This window comes from Odocoileus virginianus, chromosome 7 (assembly GCF_023699985.2).
Source record: "Odocoileus virginianus isolate 20LAN1187 ecotype Illinois chromosome 7, Ovbor_1.2, whole genome shotgun sequence".
Taxonomy (NCBI): domain Eukaryota; kingdom Metazoa; phylum Chordata; class Mammalia; order Artiodactyla; family Cervidae; genus Odocoileus; species Odocoileus virginianus.
Window position 1 is genome coordinate 77,287,174 of NC_069680.1, and position 22,271 is coordinate 77,309,444.

The 22,271-nt window shown below is 41.2% G+C and overlaps 1 protein-coding gene across 7 annotated transcripts in view; it reads right to left on the bottom strand.

Annotated features, from left to right (window-relative positions):
* CHRM3 (cholinergic receptor muscarinic 3) overlaps nt 1-11,249 on the bottom strand; it is a 540,213-nt gene extending 528,964 nt beyond the window's left edge. For 2 of the 7 annotated variants that reach the window (XM_070471018.1, XM_070471017.1), the window contains exon 1: nt 10,405-11,244. The gene's annotated coding sequence lies outside the window, so the exon portion shown is untranslated. Of the gene's footprint in view, nt 1-9,398; nt 9,715-9,976; nt 10,134-10,404 lie in introns of those variants that run through there. The other 5 variants (XM_070471022.1, XM_070471023.1, XM_070471020.1 and 2 more) reach the window with 5 other exon arrangements.
* Between the last annotated feature and the right edge of the window lie 11,022 nt (nt 11,250-22,271).

Sequence of the window (22,271 nt, forward strand, 5' to 3'; positions counted from 1 at the left end):
GAAATATCCAGCAGGATGCCGGCATGGAAACCTAGCACCCAAGGGAAAAGTTTTGTTCTACAGAATGCATCTACTGACACTTGAAGATCTAAGTACAGCTGAAATCACAGAGAGGGGCTGTCAAGTGAGAAGAGGTGAGTTGATTCCTGGGAAGGACTTAACATGAAAGGATAGAGAAAACCAGACACAGAGTCAAAAGATCCAAGCATATTAATTTTGTGGCCTTGGGTAAATCACTTGATAAGATGTAGAAATCTTCTTTATATAATTTCATTGATTCAGACTGCAGGAATCTCACATAGGTTCAGAGTTTTCTCCCCTTACTGTCTGGCACTCGACTTTTAAGTATGTCTTCATAAAACACAACCAGCTCTGTTGACAACTCTAGATTTCCTGAACATACACCTGCCTTCCCACTATTCAGGGAAATCACCTTCCAGAATTCTACCACAAACTGACTTTTTTAAGTGACAAATAGGGTAGCAATAACATTCATCATTATTAAGATTTCTCTCTCCAAAATTCTTAGGGGAATATCGATTAAAACTTCTAAAGAAATTTCTTTTTCAACAGATGTGTTACACTATGTCTTTACTTATTGGCATTCTAAGACATAGACCATATACTTTTTCTCCATAATTCTCCCTGTTGGTGTTCAGTCTAATTCTCCCTAGATGGTGGTTTTATTAAATAATACAAGATTTTGTTAAATCTTTAATGGTTTTCTGTTTTTCATTCCAAACTTACATTCACTTATGATACAAAAACAAAGACACATACACACGTGTGCGTTAGACCAATAAAAATGTCTTCAGAATTCAAAATTAGACACCTGTCCTTTATGTATCTAAATAATGCAAAAGCTTAAATTTCAATATAAAAGCTTAAAATTCAATATAAAATCTGAGAATGCCTGTCTTCAAACATGAGGATTTTAATCTAGCATCAAAAATGAGTGACCCCTACACCTCCACTGGGCTTTCCTGGTGGCTCAGCAATAAACATCCCGCGTTCCAATGCAAGAGATGGGGGTTCCATCCCTAGATCAGAAGAGCCCCTGGAGAAGGAAATGGCAACCCACTCTAGTACTCTTGCCTTGGAAATCCCATGGACAGAGGAGCCTGGTGGGCTATAGTCCATGGGGTCACAAGAATTAGACACAACTTAGCGACTAAACCACCACCACAAATGCCTCCATCAGCCCACTGATTGACATTAGCCTGAAGGCACAGGCATAACTTGTGTCTTCTGGGGCAGTATTTCTGTTACTCTTACAAATCCAAAGTGTCTACTGCAATTCTAGGGGCAGAGAAAGTGCTGAATACAGACATGCTTAACTAATCAGAAATTCAAAGCAAACATTTTTCTATATTGCTGGGCCACTTTAAGTGGATGGATTTGTATGCAATGAAAATCAATCAATCTTTTTTTTCCCCCTCTCTACATTCCTTAGTCTTAGTCACATAAAACTTTTTTCTTTAAGCCCTGAACTGATGATTACAACAAACAACTCAGTTCTAACTCTGTACTAAGGATTATATAACAACAATGTATCCTGCTTGAGGACAGTTCTCCTTGAAAACCTCCTGACTAATCCTGTTATTTTAGAATGTATGTTATGGGAGTGGGTCTAGTAATATCTTTACAAACTTGAGACATTCTTTTGATTCATTGTAATAACTAATTTAAAAAGTATATAATTCCCTTGCTAAAGACTAGTGAGGGTCACTCTCCATCCCTCTTCTGAAGTCTATGTCAGAAGCTTTCTCTGTCCCTATTTCACTTTAATAAAACTCTGCTACACAAAAGCTCTTGAGTGATCAAGTCTGATCTCTGGTTCCAAAGCTAACTCTTCTTGGGAGATCACGAATCCGACACATTGTAAGCTATCACACACAAATAAGTGAATGTGATCAGTGGTAAAACTGAGAGTCTGATAAAGCACTAAAAGATGAATTCATAGTGAAAAGTGTCACTTCTAGCACTTTGTCCTTGACAAACTGCTAAAATGTGGACCCATGAGGATGTGGAAGAAAGGGCATTCCAAGTAGCATGAGAACATAAGAAAGTCATGAAAATGGCAGAGGGTATTCACAACAGCAAGTAGTGTGGGTAAAGTCAAGGTAACCTTGAGACTTGAGACTGAATTTAATGTAAATCCAAACCATGGACCATATGGAATGCTAGCTGGATGCTGATTTCATTGCTATTCCATAGACAGCATAAAGGATATCAGGGAAGTTTTCTGAGGATAGGAGAAAAAAATGATCAGATTTGGTCTTCAATGAAAGTAATCTCTAAAGTGTATTTGAAGACTATTATAGTCAATAAAATCACCTGGAAAACCCAGAGACTCTAACAGAAAGTTATAAAGGTCTGATTGCACCTGCATTACCTGGGGTTGTTAGAAAAGTAGACTCTTGGCCCTCACGCCAGACTTCCTGAATCAGAGTCTGCCTTTTCACAAGATGCCTACGTGATCTGATTGCACATAAAAGTTGGAAAAGCCATGAATTAAGTAGGTAGGTAGTAGGAAAGGAAAGAAGCCAAGAGGCTGAGCTATTATTTGGTTGAAATATTACAATTTGGTATATAAGTGAAGGGAGAGAGTAAATCAAGATTACTCAGAAAATTTGGAGCCACAGGATGCTGATGCTATGCACAGAAAGGGGAAACCTCAAAGGACTGTGGTGAGGAGGGAAGAGATGAAGGTCACTGTCCAACAGGCTCATGGAAATGCCCCTTCCAGGAGCCACACTGGGCTTGGAGATGATATGGATGATCCACATTGAAGAGTACTGGAAATCTTGACAATAAATGGAGTCACAAAAGGAAAGGGGAGCAGGAAAGGCAGGCCAGCCAACCGAGGAGAAAGTCTTTGAGAACCTCATGCTGCTCAGGAGTCAAGGCAGGAAGACTTGGAGGATAAAGAGGAACCAGAGGGGAAGAGAATCAGAGAAGTGCAACGCTTTGAAAATTAAGGGAGGTTGAAGGTGTTGCTAAGAGATTAAAGCGGATGCCCAGAAAAGGGCCTCTTGTTTTTATGACTAACAGGGGACAGGTCATTTTTGGCCAAGTGATTTCTGTGAATCTGGTGAAGATGGAAGTCACAGAACAAAAAGAGTCAGAAGTTGGTAAAAATTAAAGACATGTGGATGCTACTCATCAAGTATAAATGAAAAGGTTAGGGATGAACATGAAAATTTAGAAGGGGTACAAAAAACTAGGTTGACTTAACTTTAAGCCACTGAAGTTTAAAGATTTTCTTATGGAAGAAAGATCAGAGGTATTCTCATCATAACTCTCAGGATGGTTAGGAAGGCCAACAAGCACAGTGAGGAGGAATTGGATTTCTGGCTCAGTTCAAAGGAGGTTCTGCCTCTCCCTGCTCTCCGAAAATGGAATGAAGTGCATTACGAGTGTTAATTTCTCAAACTGTACAAACTACACAGTTGGATGATCACCAGTGGGGAGTCATAAAGTAGAATGCTCTTCACTGATGACTTCTGTTGTGAGCCAAATGACAGTCTCCCAAAAGATATGTCTGCCCACATCCTAATCCCCCAAATCTGTGAATATGGCCTAATATGGTAAAGGTGTGGTAAAGCGAAGGCTCTCGAAAGGAGGAGCTTGTCTTGGAGTTTCTGAGTGAGCCCTGAATGCAATCATACGTATCCTTATAAGATGGACACACAGAGGAGGAGAAACTTGGACTGGAAGAGAGGAGACAGTCTGACTCCAGGGCAGAGACTAAAGGCTCACAAGTCAGGGGATGTGGACAGATACCTGAAGCTGCAGGAAGCGAGTACAGGTTCTCCCCTGGGGACGTCAGAGGAGTGTGTTTGCCAAAACCTTGATTTCAGACTCCTGGTCTCTAGAATTATGAGACAGTACATTTTTGCTGTTTAAAGCCCTAGGGAATGAATACAATGTCGAACATCACCTTCCAGCTCTGAGATTTCTTGAGCTGCTCTCACCTCATCGTGATCACGTGCTCCCGGAAGGCAGAGCCCCTGACTTACCCTCCTGAGCTTCCAGAAAAACAATGTCCACCATACCCACTATGTTAGAGAACACTGACAGGGAACTTACCACAGGAACATGCACCCCTGCGTGTAAATGAAAAAAAGAGACGGTAGCTAGATAGGTAGACAGATGACTGATAGAGACAGACAGACAGACAGACGCATTCTATTCAAGCAGGTAACTATTGAAATGTACTTGTTAAACACTCTCATAAACTTAACTTTCTCAGAGAGAATCATAAATACTACTTGGGTTACCCTTGACTGTCAACTTTAATATTTAAAAATACTGAGAAAACTAGAACTCAGAGCAAAGATATGTGACCTCCAGTTGCTCAGATAAGTTTTTAGTTTCTTATTATTAAATGAATTGAGGGATTGAAAATAATTTATCCCAGGGAAAGCAGAAAAATAGCCACACCCAAAGAAAGCTGAAAAAGGCTGGTTGCTTCCTGTGTGAGGAGAAGGGTTTTGGGGCTAAGAGGGAAGATGGGAGGACCCCAGGTAAAGGAACCTTGTGGCAATGCCAGTTTCCCTGCAGGGCTCCCTTCCCACCAGGTAAGACATGTGGCGTGTATCATCATGCATGTGAGAAATCACAGGCAAGGAACACAGAAGACTCTCTGCTTCCATATCATGGATAAGAAGGACTTCCCCAGTGGCTTCAGAGGTAAAGAACCTGCCTGCCAATGAAGGAGACGCAGGAGACATGGGTTCAATCCCTGGGTTGGGAAGATTCCCTGGAGGAGGAAATGGCAACCCACTCCAGTGTTCTTGCCTGGAGAATTCCATGGACCGAGAAGCCTGGTGGGCTACAGTGGATAGGGTGGCAAAGAGTTGGATATGACTGAGTGACTAAGCATGCAAGCATGCATGAGAATTTCTTTCTGGTGCAATTGATTTGAGGGATCTCTGCATGACAGTTGTGCTTTTAGACTGTCATCTGTGCATGACAGCTGAGCTCAAAAAAAGTTGAAAATCACCAAAAGCTACTGGGCTCAGTAATCCTCAAAATGACTGTATATAGATACAGAGATGCAGAAATATAGAGATATTTAGAAATACAGAGATAAAGATAGATATACAGATACACAGAATCTAGTGACACTTGAAATTTATATGGATTCTTGGAGTCTACACAATACCACTAGATTGGGGTACATTGAAGGTGAAAGGTGGCTGGATGAAACTTCAAATGGCAGTGGGCAAGAAGTGGTACCTATATAAGCAAGAACTAGATTTCTCTCCAGACTGGGTCCCAGAGCCAATTCTAATGAGGTAATCTGCTCCACAGTAATACATACAAAGATACTGACAAAGGCTGTCAACAGATCCCTTTTCCCAGAGCTTACTGACAGGCTATTTTTGAGTGAATCTAATGGCAAGGCCATATTTACCTATGATCAATTAGGCGGCTTCCTTAGGAGAACAATAAAGCACCTCATAACCATAAATGCACAGTCTTTGCAAGAGACACCGGGCAGCCACCTCCTCTCTGAAACCGGCTGGTAATATTTCACTCTGGTTTAGCCTCACCTGAATTTGACCTGAACAGTAGTTACTGGAGGATATCCTGCTCAACCCAGGATGTCTAGACAAACTGCACTTCCTGCAATAGAGGTGACTGAAGGTAGGATATGTCATGCCTCAGCTGGTGTGCCGGATTTCAAGGGAACACTGGGGACAGGAAGTAAGCCCGGGCTAGGCTAGAACAAATGACCTAATGAAGGATTAATTCTGTAATGAGAGTCAACAACTCAAATTACAGTGGCCAGGAGGAGTATGGAGAACAGAGATTTGATCCTGCCAACAATGACACACAAGGAGATCCGTCAAGTGGAGCTTGGCAGCACAGATCTCCAGGCAGAAATGACACACAGTCACAAGGGCGGCCGTGCCTCAGGCCCAGGGTCTGTCCACTTTTTCCACTTTAGGGCTGCAGCGGAGACTGGCGGGAGAAGGCCTGGACAGCTGCTTCTGGGCAGAAGTTCTTGGAAAGAGGGAGACTAATTGTCAAGGTCATGCTAATCTTTCCAAGATGACTTCAGTCCTACAAAGGCAAACCGAATACAAGGGAGAAGTTCAGTCCTGTGACATGGCAAATACAAAAGATGCACAAACTGAAGCTGGCTAGGCATGGGAATCTGCAGAGTTCACTAGGGTCACGGTAGGTAAACCCATCTCAGACTTCCCTCTTCTGTGGGCTGTACTGGTTAATGAATCTGGAGGGCCAGACCCCAAGTCTCTGCAGAGCAGGGCTGGGGAAGACAAGAACTCAAAGCCCACAGTCTGTCTGCCAGCTACCACAGGTTTCTTCCACCATTGTTTCTCCTCAAAATGTTCATTCTGGCTGGCTTCAGGATGAGCTGGCACAACTGGTAAGAGGATGGCAGTGGCTCAAATATTCCTCCTGCGGCTTGCTATCATCGCCAGTAGATCCTGGGTCCTGTGTCCATGTGGCAAGCTGCAGAGGAAGTCTGAGAAGGTGCATGCCAGCCAGAGAACTTGGCCTTCAGAAGTCTGTGAGCAGGAAGTTCCAACAGGTGGGAGAATAAAAACAGCCAGCCCGAAGGGGAGAGCCTGCAAGCCACCCAAACTTCTGGACAAAAAGGAACACACAGCAGCCAACTACTGAGCCAGGGGGCCACCTACACACTGGCTCTCTGGGCTCCAGGCCAAGGAATATTAAGGAAGGTATGCATTCAAAACATGCGCTGCATTTCATAGTGCTTTAGAGACTGATCAAAAAGCACGTGCACAGGCATCATGTCTTTCAACCACAAAGCCACTCCACAACTACTACCTGATCATCTCCACCTGTGCCCTGGGAAAGACATGCTCTGGAAAAGGAACACGCTTTTCCTGTAAGGCCCACTGTGATTCAACATTTGCAAAAGCTTCACAGCAACAAAACTGTCTTTATTTCTTTGTTTGAGGACAGTGCAAATGCAGATCTGTACTGCCCAGGATATTTAACTTTCAGGGCCCTCCAGATGCTGAGTTGACAACAGAAAAGAGTCCCCTTTTCACCTGCACAACCTTTCTGTGAAGGGCCCATGGAGGAAGAAGTGATGGCTGATATAGGATTCAAAGAGGCTACTTTGATTTTGACAGGAACAAGGAACACTTCCTTAATGGAGAAGATACAGACCGTCCAATTCAAGAAACTGAAATTAATTTCTAGTTTGACTAGCTTTGCCTCCTGTAAAATTCCTTCAATGATCTCTTCACATTTTCCCTCTAAAGTTAAAACTTTCCATTCAGGGTGAAATTGTAACCCAAAGTGCTGTTAAGACTAATAACCAGGATAGGGATTCCACTGGACTAAATGAGACTGACAGATGAAAAATCTGTGGAACATTTCACGGCCATCACACCTGAAAAGCACTGCATTTGAGGACTAAGCGTGAGACACGTTTGATTATCCTGATTAATTTTTTAAAGTTGTGGAGGGATTTGATTTTTTTTTATTGAAGCCACATTTGCCTTTTTGATATTCTTCTGTAAGACAGATGTTTTAAATTCACCAACTTATTGTGTAAAACATTTCCAGTCACTCACTGATACTTCAGAACCACAATGGGAGGATAATGCTATTAGTCACAATACATTACGATATCAAATTAGGTCTCATAAGTGAAGGACAGGCGCATCACTCTGCATCCTGATCAGAGGTTTATACTTTGTGAGAGTCACAGTTCATTCATCTCCTATCTGAAGCGCCACCACACCACAGCTGTTCTCAGCATAAACTTCCCTGCACTGCAAACAAGACCCAGTTTCTTAATAGTTACACTGACAACATCCAGGCCATTTATGGGTAAGCAACTAATTTTGCCAATGTTAACAACTTTATTAGGCAAGAACACTATGTTGGCTTGGGGAATAATAGAGGAAATACTAGGTAAAAACTTGAACAAAACTATTACTTTCTTAAGTCCAAATACATAAGGCAACTTGGCTTTTAATCAGATGGTTTAATTTTCTGTTTAATCAGTTTCCTGGTATGGATTCAAGAAATTCTAGTTCTGCGAATTTTGTATTTTTTTTTTCCAGGCTCATGTTCAACAGGTTGTCTGCGATTGAAAGCTAAAATATCATGCAAAGAAGTTCATGTTTTCACACACTGTAGCTTAAAATAACAAACAAAATTTCTTTTTTTAAGGAAATAAATCAGTTGTCTTTATAAGGAAGATAAATGAAAGAGTACACCCTAAAGAACTTTTAAGTATGCCTAAATACTCTTCAGAAATAAAAATTTTGAAGTTATACATTTACCTTTTGTCCCAAGAGGAAAAATAAAATAATATATATGCACTCATTTCTCTAAGCTTAAAAAGTTTCCTAAGTAAGTTTAAATGTAGGTTTAATGCAGAACTACTCATTATTGTAACACTCTCAGTCATTCTTTAAATCTTAACCAATTCCATAAACATGCTTTCCTTTTTCCCAAGTTACACTTTTCTCATAATTTTCCATGTGAAAGTACACATTATCAAAAATCCTTCTCAAAATCTTTTTCTCCAATATATTTTTTAAAATGTCAAGTATCCTGAAATAAATATTGGTTTCTATCTAAAAATAAGTACTTCAATACTACTATTTTCAGATTAAATTCAATCTTATAGCATCCTCCCAAGCCTACAGAAAAAGTCTAAATCAGACCTGCAATTAATTAATTTTAAATTAGTAATTTAAGCTCAAGTTATATTTCCATATGGAAACACATTTCAGAATTATTGTGCTTTCTAGCTCAACAGCTAATTACATATTAAGCTAATTGTGACAAACCATTGTAAACAAAATAAAAAGATAGGCTATTCAGTGCTAGGAATATATGATCAAGACCACATTGCTGTGGCATGTTGAATGCAGGCTGGAGAGGCAGGCATGTTCTATGTATACTCCGCAATACCAGCTCCCATAACAAGAGGGTGCACCCATCGCCATGTCTATCCCACCACATTTGGAACAAAAAGACCACAGGGTTTTCTTTTGTTTTAATTAATAAGCTGCTACCACAAACCTGTCTATATTCATGGATTTGTTCCAGGGTCAGCCCTCCTCATTCTGAGTGTATGTTTTTATACATGGCCTCATAAGTAAATAGAGGGGCATTGTTTTAAACATAGAAAATAGTGATGGATGCTTCATGCAATATAATGAGCTCATCACATAAAATCATCTGGGACTACATAACTAGATATACTTTTCACACAGATTATTTTTCAAATCGTGACCCCGAAAGACCCCACATGGAGGATTGCTGGCTTGCTGGCATTCTGAGGCCGAGAGAGAAATGAAAGGTCTGTGCAAAGCAGACAGTGAAATAATCGGTGTCCTTAACATAAACGATTAGATAAATACATTTACCTCCTAAGGAGAGCAAACACGGACACCGGGAGGAAAGCACATCCTTACAGCCATCGGACAGGTTCAAATAGCACTTACAGACAAACGAATGTTTGCGTTTTGAAATCTGTCCATATGGACGCAATTCCCAGACCTCTGTTTCCTCTCCCACTTCGAATCCGCGTGCCAGGAGAGTCGCACACACGCCGAATAGGATCACAATTCCAACACGCACAAGCGCGAAGTAGACAAGTGAATTCTGCTGCTTAAAATCAACCCTCCTCCAGCCCCCACCGCTTAAAAATCACACAGAAATTAACCCAGCTGTAAGGAGGCTGCCCTGGGGGAGGGTTCCAGAGAGTAGATCCGGTGCAATTCAGCGGCCCGCGCAGCGCGAGCGCAGGCTCTCCCTGGATCTGTAAAGACTCGCAGCCGGGCTCTGCACCTTCGCCCAGGTGTTAAGCTAAGTGCCACATCTGCCTCTTCGCCCCCAGCGAAATGCAATCTCAACTAGCGGCTCCACTGCGAGGGTGGCAGGTGTCTGCTTTAGCCTTCTTAAAGCGTTAGGAAATCAAATAGAGGGGCACACACAGACATACCGAAGCCAAGAAGCTCCTCTTGTCGGACACACCGTGCCTCGGATTCCGCATTCGGCGGACAGAGAATCCAAGCGAAGGAGAGCCGGGGTGGGGGCGGACATCCCAGGTTCTTCCCCGGCCACCACTCCTATTATTCCAGTCGCTCTCCCCGCACGTGGTGTCACCCCGGCGTTCCCCACCGTCGGTCCTAGAACTCCCAACTCCGCGCCACATTCCGCGCTCTCCAGGTTCAAGCCCTCACCCCCAAATCGACAGGCCAACTGTCTCCTCCCGCCCCAGTACCCTCTTTAAACTCCCCAAAGAAAGGACATTTCCTATCCGCGCAGAAAACTTTTTCCTTGTTTTGCAACGCGATAAGGCATGAAACCAGGTCAGCCGCTGCCGCCGCCCGCTTTGCCCAGCGCCGGGCCGGCGGAGGCCGTCCTTACCTGGCCGCTGCACTCCAGGTGGCCGTCCCGCACCGGTCGTCCGCGACCCCCCGATGCGCGGGAGGCGCCCGGTCCGCCCGTGCGCTGCTCGCCTCCCGCTCAGCGTTCAGGACGAGAGTGTCCGCGGACTGCGCGCCCAAGCCCGGAGCCGCCCTTCAGTTCATCACTCGTCTTTCCAGGAGCGCCCCCGCCGCCCCGGCGAGCTGACGAGGAGCGTGGGGATTCGAGATGGCACCGACTTGCCCCGCGGTGTGCGCTCCGGGGTCCGAGAGCGCTCTGCCCGCGGGCAGCTGCGGCCGCGCGTCACATGCCGCCTCCGGGCAGCGGCCGCGGCACCTGCCCGAGCGGCGGCGCTCCCGGCGCCGGGGGCTCCCTGCGCGCCCTAGCCCTTTCAGTTCACGTCCTCTCTCCCTCTAGCTCCCGCTTCACTTCTTTCCCCGCAGCCTCCGTCTTCTTCCCGCCCCCTCCTTTATCTCCTAGTCTCTTTTTCCACAGGCAGACGCCAGGCGCTTCCCGTGGGAGGTTTTCCTCCTCACTAACTCTTCCTCTGCCTGGTGGTGGCGGTCGTGGCTACTGCTGGCCGCTCCTCCGCCCCTTCCTGCCCCAGCCCGGTCCTCCTCCTCCTCCCCGGGCGGCGCGCTGGTGTAATGCACAAGCCGGCTGGGTGAGACCCAAGCCTGCCAGCCTTCTGAGCATGCCCAATTGCCCCGCTGGCGCGGCGCTCGATGCCCGCGTGCTCGCGGCGCTCCGCCGGCTGCGCCTGGCGTGGGGGCGGAGGCGGGCTGGGGTGGGTGGCCAGAGCGCCCAGCTGTGGAGCAGCCCAGCGTTCTCCCCAGGTGGGCTCCCAGGAGATGGGCGCCTCACCCACCCAGCGCGGCCACACGTGGCTTCCTAATTGTGCCCCCCTCCGGTGCTTCAGGAAAAGATTTTAGTCGGTCAGTTGGTTTCGTCGTGTTCTCTTCTAAATTGGTTTGCTTGAACTGCTTGGAAGGATTGGAAGGAAGTAAATTTCTTGGGCACAACTTACTGATGAAAGAACATCAGCTCCATTACAATATACGACTCGGTTGAAAACCTTTCTCTAGAGAGCAGCCTGATGCATTTATTTTTTGACATGTGATGAGCGTTTGTTCATACAGAGGAATATATTAATAGAGGTCTTCTTGGCTTTCCCTTCTCTGGAAGTTTACGTCTTGGGAGTAAATGAGACAAACGTGTGTGAAAAGGACACAGGTGTGCGCACACACAGAGACATCGCTTTTTTTAACGTAAGAAAAAAAACCAGGATCTTGCTAAACAGGCTTTGAAATTTCGTAACAAGAGGAATGAGAAGCTAAGAAGAAAGTAGGGGAGGGAAGAAGAGAAAGGGGGAAATAAAAGGAGGAAGAGGGAAAAATGAGTTTCTTACTCTACTTTCAGCTAACTAAATATGAACAGGTGGAGAGATCTCAAAGTGGCAAAGATGTCAGTGAGGCTGCACCACAGAAGACTAAGGGTATTTTAAAGAGTAGCTAAGGAAAAATTAGGGGAGAATCCCGCGAGAAAGGGCATAGACCATCAGTAGTGGTAACTGGAAAAAAAAGAGCACAGCATGAAATTAAAGTTTTTTAACAATGTTAAAAGAGGCAAAATGATTTTGTTAATTCTGTCTGGAGCAAGACAGTAAACAGAAAAAGGTAAGTCTCTTGAAAATAAGTAATAATAAGAGAAGAGAGGAATATAAATATACACATTCCTTTCTGAGGCTATGTAGTCACTTCTAGGCAGAGCAGTCTTTAGGAGAGAAAGGACTAAACTTTGACTGGAGATAGTTAAAATCATAATAGGAGAAAAGATAGTGAGAAAACATGAGGCTATTTAAATTAGTTCAAGTATCCAAGCTCAGATGAATTCTATGCAGAATACTATAGCAGCAGTGGTATTAATATAGATGCAATTTTGTTTGGATAACTCTCAGATGGAAATACAATAGTTGCCTTCATATATTTCCCTAATCTTCAAAGCAAATTTTCAAACATTTTATCTCCATGTAATAAAGGACAAAAGTTTAAAGGTTTAAGTAAATTGCCCATTACATAGCTAGTAAGAGGGTTATGAATTAAAATTTAATGTTTCTTTCCCATCACATAAAATTGCTATTTGCCTGTAGAACAGGAATTCTTTGATAATATTTGGTAAATCCTTAAATGACAGATAAAGGGCCAGAAAAATGGGCGTATAGAAATTTTCTCTTTTTGTAAAGTAGATTCTGTTACCTATACAATGATAAAGTTTGAGATGGATCCCTGGCAATATTCTAGAGAAATTCCTGAAATGAATTTTTTGGCAATAGTCAGAAAAGAATAGGAAACAACTACCATGTAGGAAAAATATCTTACCAGGTTAACTTTGTTTCACTTTGTAAATAGCCCTTATACATAGGACATTTTCTAATTTCAGCCAACCTTCCCATTGTCTTTATGAACAGGTAAATGTAAACTTACGTTAATATTGAGCAAACTAAAAATTAACAGTTTGGACAGAATTGCCACAAATATCCTAGTAAGTAGATTCTTGCTGGATCAGAGTAAGATGTTTGATTCTGAGCCTACTGCCCTACCATTCAGCAGATTTATCAAGTTATATTTAAGAGAAAAATGTAAAAGGGATACTTGTTAGATTTAAGAATAGACCAATTATGAGGGGCAGTGCTAACTTGTAAGATGTCACAATCAGAACCCAAAGAGTACTTTACTTTGGATGTTGATCTAATACAAAGGAGATAAACTAAGACATATTTTGAAATCCTGCATTTTAGGTTTGTTTTTAAGAAGATCAGGATGAGCATAAGATTTATTCATTCATGCAATTATTAGATAAGACTTTGGATATGGACAAGATAGATAGCTAATAACACACTTAAACACTTCTACCATGAAATAACTACAAAACTGGAAAAAGTATATAATACTGCATTTTCATTTATTACCAGCAGCCAAAGTGGGGGTGGCTGCAATGTTTGAGTCAGAGAAGGCAAGGGACGAGCCCATGTACACAATTTCCCTTGGGGCCATTTTTTTTTTTTTTTTTTCCCAGCAGAAGTACAGGGAGGCTGAGACAGAAGCAGGGAGTTTCACCAGGCAGCAGACATCAGCTGGAGCTTGGAGCTGCAAAGGTAGCTTGGGGGCATGAGGGAAATCAGCTGGCAGAGAGAGGGCCACAGAGAGAAAACCCCACAAGTCCCTGTGGAATTCCCAAGAGTTCCTTAGCTGAATGTCCATGCTCCATAGTCCCAGGGGCAAGATTCTGGAGCCCTGATACTGTATAGCGGCTGAGAAGTGGAAATTTGAGATCATGTAAATCACAATTCTGGAGAGAGATTTAAGTTGGGACCCAGCCAGAATGGACTTTGGTAAACAACTTAGACATTTGTTTGAGACCCTCCTAAAGGATGCTAAGCGTACAAATAATGCCATGTGGGGTGTGTGTGTATGTTAGTCACTCAGTCATCTCTGACTCTTTGCAATCCCATGAACTGTAGCCCACCAGGCTCCTCTGTCCGTGGGATTTTCCAGGCAAGTGGGTTGCCATTTCCTTCTCCAGGGGATCTTCCCAACCCAGGGATCGAACCTGGGTCTCCTGGATTGCAGGCAGATTCTTTACTGTCTGAACCACCAAGGGAGCCATACAAATAACGCCCTAGGAAAATGAATAAAACCAAAATAGATTTTCCCTAATAAAATTAAAACTAGGCATTTGCAGGATTAAGATGATCCACAAACAGGTTAGCTATCTGCTAGAGCAAAGCTCAGAACTCATTCGAGGAAGAACACCAAAGCTAGAACTCTTAAAAAAGGCAGTATGCAATAAAAAATTTATCAGACATGCAAGAAGAAAAGAGTATTTGATGACAATTAACAATAATATGTTTAATATAGACAGAGACCAAGAAATGATCTGGAATTAATAGTCAAGGATGTTTAAATAACCATAGATAACATATTAAATATACTACCCTGGAAATGCAGTAAATGAGTTCAGAGAATTTCAATAGATTATTGCATTCTGTGAAAAAGAAATTAAGAATTAAATGAACTTCTTGGACTGCTAAATCAGGAACTAACTAGGCACTTGGACACAAAAGAAGATAGGGCTGATGATTTCAAACATAAGTCTTCAGAGACTAGCAGGAAAGAGGAAGGAGGGCAAGAAGCAATATTCAAAGAAATGATGCATGAGAACTTTCCATATTTGATAAAAGATGTCAACCCAGAAATTCAAGAAGTTCAGTGAACCCAAAGCAAAGAAAACCTCAACTAGGTCAGTAAGATTCAAGTTGCTGAAAACCAAAGATGAAAAGAAAATATTTATACCAGCCAGAAGAAAAAAAAGTGTCACCTTTGGAGGAACAATATGAATGAACACTGACTTCAGCAGAAAATCATGGAAGCCAGAAGATAATAGAAAGACACTTTAAGGTACTGAAAGGAATAAAAAAAATCCATCAAGCTAGAATTCTAGATCCACTGGGAAAAAAGTTAAAATTGAGGGTGGGAAAAGATACACTCAGGGAAAAGCTAAAGAGAATTCACTGCCGGCTGGCCATACACTACAAGATCTATGAAGGATATTCTTCAAGGTAAAGGAAAGTGATTCTTGAATAAATCACAGTAGTATAAGCAAAAATAGACAGCTCCAGAAAAGGTAAATGTATGCCAAGATAGAAAGACTGTTTAAAGTATAAATAATAAGAATATCTTGTGGGGTTTAAAATGTATGTTGAAGTCAGACATATAATAGCAATAACCATTATGTGGAAAGATTAAAATACTATTTTTGCATTTGGCAGTGATTTAAGATATAGAGTATTAAGGGTGATTCTTTTTTAGTGTAACCAGTGGGAGAATGATACTATAGGTGTAAAAAAGAAGGTAATAGAGAAGATAAAATTGAATTGTCAACCATACTTGATTGATATGAGAAAGGCAGGAAAGGAAGAATGAATGAACAAAGAACAGATGAGGTAAATAGAAAACAGAGCAAGATAGAAAACTCAACTGTATTATTAATTATATCAAATATAAATGGCCTTTAAAAAGACAAATTTCAGAATGGATTAAAAAAAAAACTGTTGTTTACAAGAAACATACTTTAAACATAAGAATATAGAAAGGTCAAAAATAAAAAGATGGAAAACTTCTACCATGCAAATACTAAACACTTTAAGATGTTGAATCTGTTCAAACAAGTCTGTAGTTCCAGTGTGATCCTAGTCAAAATCCTTACATTGTCTATAAATTAACAAGGTGATTTTAAAATTTTTAGGTTAATGCATAGGAACTAGAATAGCTAAAACGGTGTTGAGGAATTTTAAAATGGAATTTTCAGGTTTACTATCAGATTTCAAAGCTACAGTAATCAGGATATTGTGGAATTGTCAAAAGGAAAAGAAAATAGACTGAAACAGATTGTGAAGTTCATAGGAAGAAACTGTGGACCCAGAATAGCCAATGCGGTGTTGAAGGAAAAGAACAAAGTTGAGGGCTGACATTGCCCAAGTTCAAGACTTATTATAAAGCTATGTAATTAGTATGGTAACTGTGAAAGAATAGAAAAGTAGATCAATGGCACAGAATAGAAAGCCCAGTGATAGGCCCTGAAAAATACAGCTAATGAATTTTTGGGAAAGAACAAACACAGTACAGTGGAAAAGAAATGGTGTTTTCAACAAATGGTTCTGGAACAACTGTACTTCCATCACATGCAAAAACTTGAATATAGACAAAAACCTTACATTCTTCACAATAATTAACTCAAAATGGATCACAGATCTAAATGTAAAAAACAAAACCGTAAAGCTCCAAGATAACATAGGAGAAAACTTCAATGCCCTTGAATATGGCAGTGAGTTTTAGGTTTAACATCAAAGGCATGATTTGTGACAGAAATAATTGAAAAGATGGACTGCATTAAAATTAAAATATTCTACTCTGTGAAAAGCAACGGCAAAAATGAGAACAGGAGCCACAGACTAGGAGAAAATATTTTCAAAAGACACATCTACAAAAAGGACCATTAATGCAAAATATGCAAAGAACTCTTAAACTCAGAGTACTCTTAAAACTCAATAAGGAAACAAACAATCCTATTTAAAAATGGGCCAAAAACCTTAACAGACACCTAGCTAAAGAAAATATGTAGATGTCAAATAAGGGTATGAAAAGATGCTTCACATCCAGGAAATGAAAATTAAAACAACTGTGAGATACCACTACATACCTATTAGAATGGCACAAATCTGGAATGCCAAATGCTGACAAGGATGTATAGCAAAGGAACTCTCATTCATTACTGGAAAGAATGCAAATGATAAGCCACTTTGGAAGATATTTTGGCAGTTTCTTACAAAACAAAATATACTCTCACTAAATGATCCAATAAGTGCACTTGTTAGTATTTACCCAAATTTTATATAAACTTGTACAATTTTCTTTGAGTCAAGAGAATAACAATAGTAATTTGATTACCTGAGGCAATAATTCCTTAGCATTCTGTTTTGGACAGGATAGATTTTTTCCCCTAAATTTAAAAAAATATATGTATATATATGTGTGTGTGTGTGTGTGTGTGTAAAAACTGTGTTAGGCCTTAGTTGGGGCACATGTACTCTAGTTGCAGCTCATGGGTTTGGTCTCCCCGCGGCATGTGGGAACTTAGTTGCCCAAACAGGGATTGAACCCATGTTGCCTGCATTGCAAGGTGGACTCATAACCACTGGACCAGCAGGGAAATCCTGACAGAATAGTTTTGATTCTTCAGAGTTAGTCCATCAGATTTTAAGAAGTGAGAACCAAGGATAGAATGATGGAGATTTGTTTTCTTTTTTAATGTTTTCTCTTACTCATTCACTTGGAGAAGGCAATGGCAGCCCACTCCAGAACTCTTGCCTGGAAAATCCCATGGACAGAGGAGCCTGGTGGGCTGCAGTCCATGGGGTCTCGAAGAGTCGGACATGACTGAGCGACTTCACTTTCACTTTCCCTTTCATGCATTGGAGAAGGAAATGGCAACCCACTCCAGTGTTCTTGCCTGGAGAATCCCAGGGATGGGGTCGCACTGAGTCGGACACGACTAAAGTGACTTAGCAGTAGCAGTAGCTGTTACTCATTCACTTGGTCTTTCCTGGTGACTCAGATAGTAAAGAATCTGCCTGCAATGCTGGAGACCTGGGTTTGATCCCTGGGTCAGGAAGATCTCCTGGAGGAGGGCATGGCAACCCACTCCAGTATTCTTGCCTGGAGAATTTCATGGACAGAGGACTCTGGCAGGCTACAGTCCATGGTGTCACAAAGAGTCAGACACAACTAACATTTTCATCTTTTTTTTCACTTACTCATTCACTCACTTTAAAGGGTTCATTTAATTTTGCTAAATGCTAGGCACTAGGCTATGCTTTAAAGATTTTAAGACCTGTCAATTAATAGTTAAAGAACATCGCTCTTCTTAGAAGGCTTAGAGTACATGAATGGTTCTTTTAAACTTTTGAAGAAAGAGTAAACAGATTGTGTGGTTCTAAAGGAAGTTATGGGGATATGGGCTCCAGCCCATGATAAGGAAGACCTAGGTTAACCTTTATAAATTGTCCATCTGTCCTAAAGAAGTGGTGAGATTTTAATCTCTGGAAATATTCCAATACAGAGCAATAATAGTAATAATCACTCTTGAACCTCACCTTTGTGCTAGGTAAGTTGCTATGAGCATCTTGTTTATTTTGACAACTTCCTTTTTCAGGAAATTCATACCTATTGTCCTTTTTAGAGATGGGGAAACTGGAGAAGTGACAGAGCAAAATCCAAACACAGTTAGCAGTTCACCTCCTTTAGATGATGATTTCTAAGTACTGTTGGCAGTGAGATTTATATAAGTTTGGAGAGACATATATGACCTTCAAAGGTCCTTCCAAATGAAAGATGTGTGAATTTATCCTGCATGCATGGATGGACCCTGGTTTGGGGCTGTATTTTCTTTGGAAGAAAATAATGCACATTTATGAATACTGAAATAACCCTCAAGGCCTTAGGACGAGTGCTCATACAAGGAGAGACTTAAGTTGGAGCTTATTTGCTTCCAAGTTAGTCACCCTCTACCTATTTGTCATAAATGTCTTTGGTAAGGAGCCACTAATGACAAGTTTCTCCAGCAGAATTTGGAAAAATGGAGAGGACCTCTGCTCTAGGACACCTTGACAACTAACAGGAGGTGACCCAATAACTGTGGGAGAAAAGGGGTCTGTGACTAGCTGGTGAGAAGCATGCTGGTCATCATATATCTCCTTTTCTCTTTGCTTTTCTCTTGGTCTAGCTTTTGCCTCTCTTTCTTTTGACAGTACTGTTTGTTGGAATGTGGTTCAACTGGAGCTCTGGTTTATTTCTCTCCCCGAGTCTCTGAGCTCCCTTAGTTCCCCTGAGCCCTGGCCCTCTTCCTGTTGCTCTGCGTTCTATACTGAGCCATCCCATCCGCAGCCAAGATTGCCACTGCTTCAGATTTAATGATGACAAATTAAACACTGCCCCGTGGAACTCATCTTCCCTCCTCTTCTCCAGTTCCAGACCTTTTTCCTTCTGAATGTTTCATGTCACCTAGTAACAGATGTCTCGAGCCTATTACATAACAGTCCTATATTCCTATGACTCATCACTTTACACCTGAAATAAACCACTAATTGTCATCAAATTTGTTCTCTAAACATGTTGTTAACTTAAACCTATTGAGGTTCAAAACCCAGAATGTTCATGAGAAATATCAAGATTGAGAATAACTGGAAAACAAGAAAATGACCTTTAGCTTGGTGCTTGAGGCAATGTCATAGCTAGGAACAATATGGTAATATTTTGTATGACATTTCTATGTAATATTTTAATACATTGAATACTTTTATTTCTGTTCTTTTGATCTCTTGATGAAACTCATCTTGTAGAGGTGAAAACAAGCTAGAATAGGCATGAATGTCTTGTTCAATGTGACAGAAATTAATAGATGGTAGAAGTTGGATTCATATTTCATTTTCCATCACCTCCAAATTCACACAGTGATGATTTCTGCCTACAAATAAAATTATTCTGGTGATGGAGACAGTTGTTCCTAAGTAAAACAAAATGAAGTAAAACTTCAAGCTCTTTATTATGAATCAAATGAATCCTCTCATATAATTTTTTATAATATATAAATTTAACTTTTTTCATGTGTCTTATTTACTATGGATTATGTATGGTATGATTTTAACATAAATTTCTTTCTCATCATCTTAAAAACTTTAGAGTTTGTGTTGCGTACTCTCAAAAGTGTGTATCCAGGAACAGAATAATTGTAACAGCCTCCTGAATAAGAATTGGATAGTTTAGAAATGGAATGTCCTTGTAAAAATATCATGAAACCAATTTAAAAGATGTCTATATATTATTCTTAATTATCTGTTGAATTATTAATGCATATGATTAAGACTTAAATACTTATCATTAAATTTACTGACTGATGCTTCCAGAGATATTAACCATGTAGATTGTGCTAAAATGACCCATAGCCTTGTCTAAACAGTATGAAGATTGTATTTTGACTTGTAACAAAATTTTGTATTATTGTTTCAATCTCTGTCTATAAACCTTTCATTTGGCTTGGTGCTTTGGAATTTTCATTCCTCCTCCTCCTCCTTTTTGCTGGCATACCTCCAAGATGCTCTGGATTCTGAACTCACTTTTCTCCCTCACTTCTTTCCTCCTGCCTTCCTTTCTCCCTTCTTTCTTTCCTAATATTTCAAAGCCCATAAATCAATACTCTCTCCCAACATTTAACGATGATGTGTTGGAGTTTGCTAGTACCATGTACATGTGTCTTAGTCTTGATTGCATTTACTCTTCTCTACCACCATTCGTGCATGCATGCTAAGTCATTTCAGAAGTGTCCAACTCCTTGTGACCCTATGGGCTGTAGCCCATCAGACTCCTCTGTCCATGGGATTCTCCAGGCAAGAGTACTGGAGTGGGTTACCATGCCCTTCTCCAGGGGATCTTTCCAACCCAGGGATTGAACTTGCATCTCTTAAATCTTGTGTGTTGGCAAGCAGGTTCTTTACCACTAGTGTCACCATGATAAACAGCTGCATTTTCCTCCTGAACTTTTCTAGGAAAACCGTGCTAGTTTCTCTCCCAACTTTTTTATTTGAGCTTCCCCTCTGCAGATAGAATTATATTTTGAAGTCTTTGGATAATGCAAATTCTATGTCTGTATTCCTTGGGTGAGGAGAATCCCTTAAAATATTGACTTTTAGCACAAATTATTTCCCACACCCTGTAAGGCCTACTGAGTTTTAGTTCCTGCTTGCATACCTATAGTCATCCTTTTCCAATCCTCATTCTAGCCCCCATAACCCCCAACCTCTCCTCCTACATTTTGTAAGCCTTCTCTCTTTCTCAGGAAATTATCACCAGAGTCTCCCTCTCTTAGAATGTTCTTACCTCTCCTGTTCTCCTAGATAACTACTCTTCACCCTCAAGCATTCACATTAAAGACCCTTTTCCAGGTAGGCTCCCTAAACTATGTTGGATTTCTCCTATATCCTATGCTTTTCTTTTTGGGGAAAAAAATATATGCTTATATTCTAATGTTCCCGTAGGACTGTGGACCCTGTAGTGTCAGGGACGTCATTGCTTTTTTCATCACTCTATCTCTAGTAGCTCAATTTTGTTCTTTGTTGAAACAGTCTTGGCTATTCTTAACTTTTCATATTTCCATAAAACTTTTACAAGCAGTGGTTGCTTCCCACCAAAAGCCTGCTGGATTGTTGACTGGGATCACACTCAATCTACAGATCAATTTGGGACAGAACTGACACCCTTGTAACACTGAGTCTCACAATCTATGAATATGATATGTCTCATCATTAATTTAGATAGTCTTTAATTTATCAAAATGCAAGATTTAGATGACCTTAATTGAATCTAGTATGAATTGGTTTGAAACTTTGTTTTAATTCTGGAGAGAGCTGCACAATTTCCAGTCTGCTGTTACATCTAGGCTTTCATCCTATAAGGGACTCCAACAGAATGCCTGGAATGGTCACCAGAACCCTTTTATTTGGCCAGCTCTGAACTTCAATTTTGCTTTTCCCATTAAACAGAGGTTGTTGAAAGTCTGCTCTGATGCCTAATCTTTTAGTCCCTTCTTTCTGCTTGGCCATTCAGCCATTGGAGGTCATCAAGAGGACTTGACCACTGTTTGACCTGTGAGCTGGTTCCAGCAATCAGAGTCTCCTTACCTTCTCCCCTGTCCCTGGAAAGCACCTTCCATCCACTATTCCCATAGCCAAAGCTGTTTCAAGGATGCAGTGTTCAGAGAGTAAGGTGTTGCTGAGATCATCTGGACTGATATGTAACTGCACCTCATTAAAGCCTCTGTAAACTTTTCAGGTTCTGGCAGAGATCTCATTTTGTAGCCGCCCAAGACAAGCCTTGTATGTAAGTTCCCATGCTTATTAAATCTGCTACCTGCCAATCTGGAGTGGTTTGCCTCTTTCTTCAGTCTCTGCTTGCCCTCTGTGTAAGGGGACCAGCTTCAATTTCACCTCAGGAACCTGGAAGTTGCAAACCAAAATCAGCCACTTGGCTCATAGACACAAATGTCTCTAAGGGAAAAGTAGTGAGTCGCCAGGTTCACCCAAATGTGCTTTCTTCTTCTTTGAGATGTTCATCCCTGAATCCAGGTTGCACTGACAGAAGTTTTATATCTTTGATTAAAAAACTATATCTGCAATTTTTAGTTGTTCTCCTTGGAAAAGTTGGCTTGATAGTTATAGATGTCAATAACAAGGAGCTACATTTGAAAGGTGATGTATT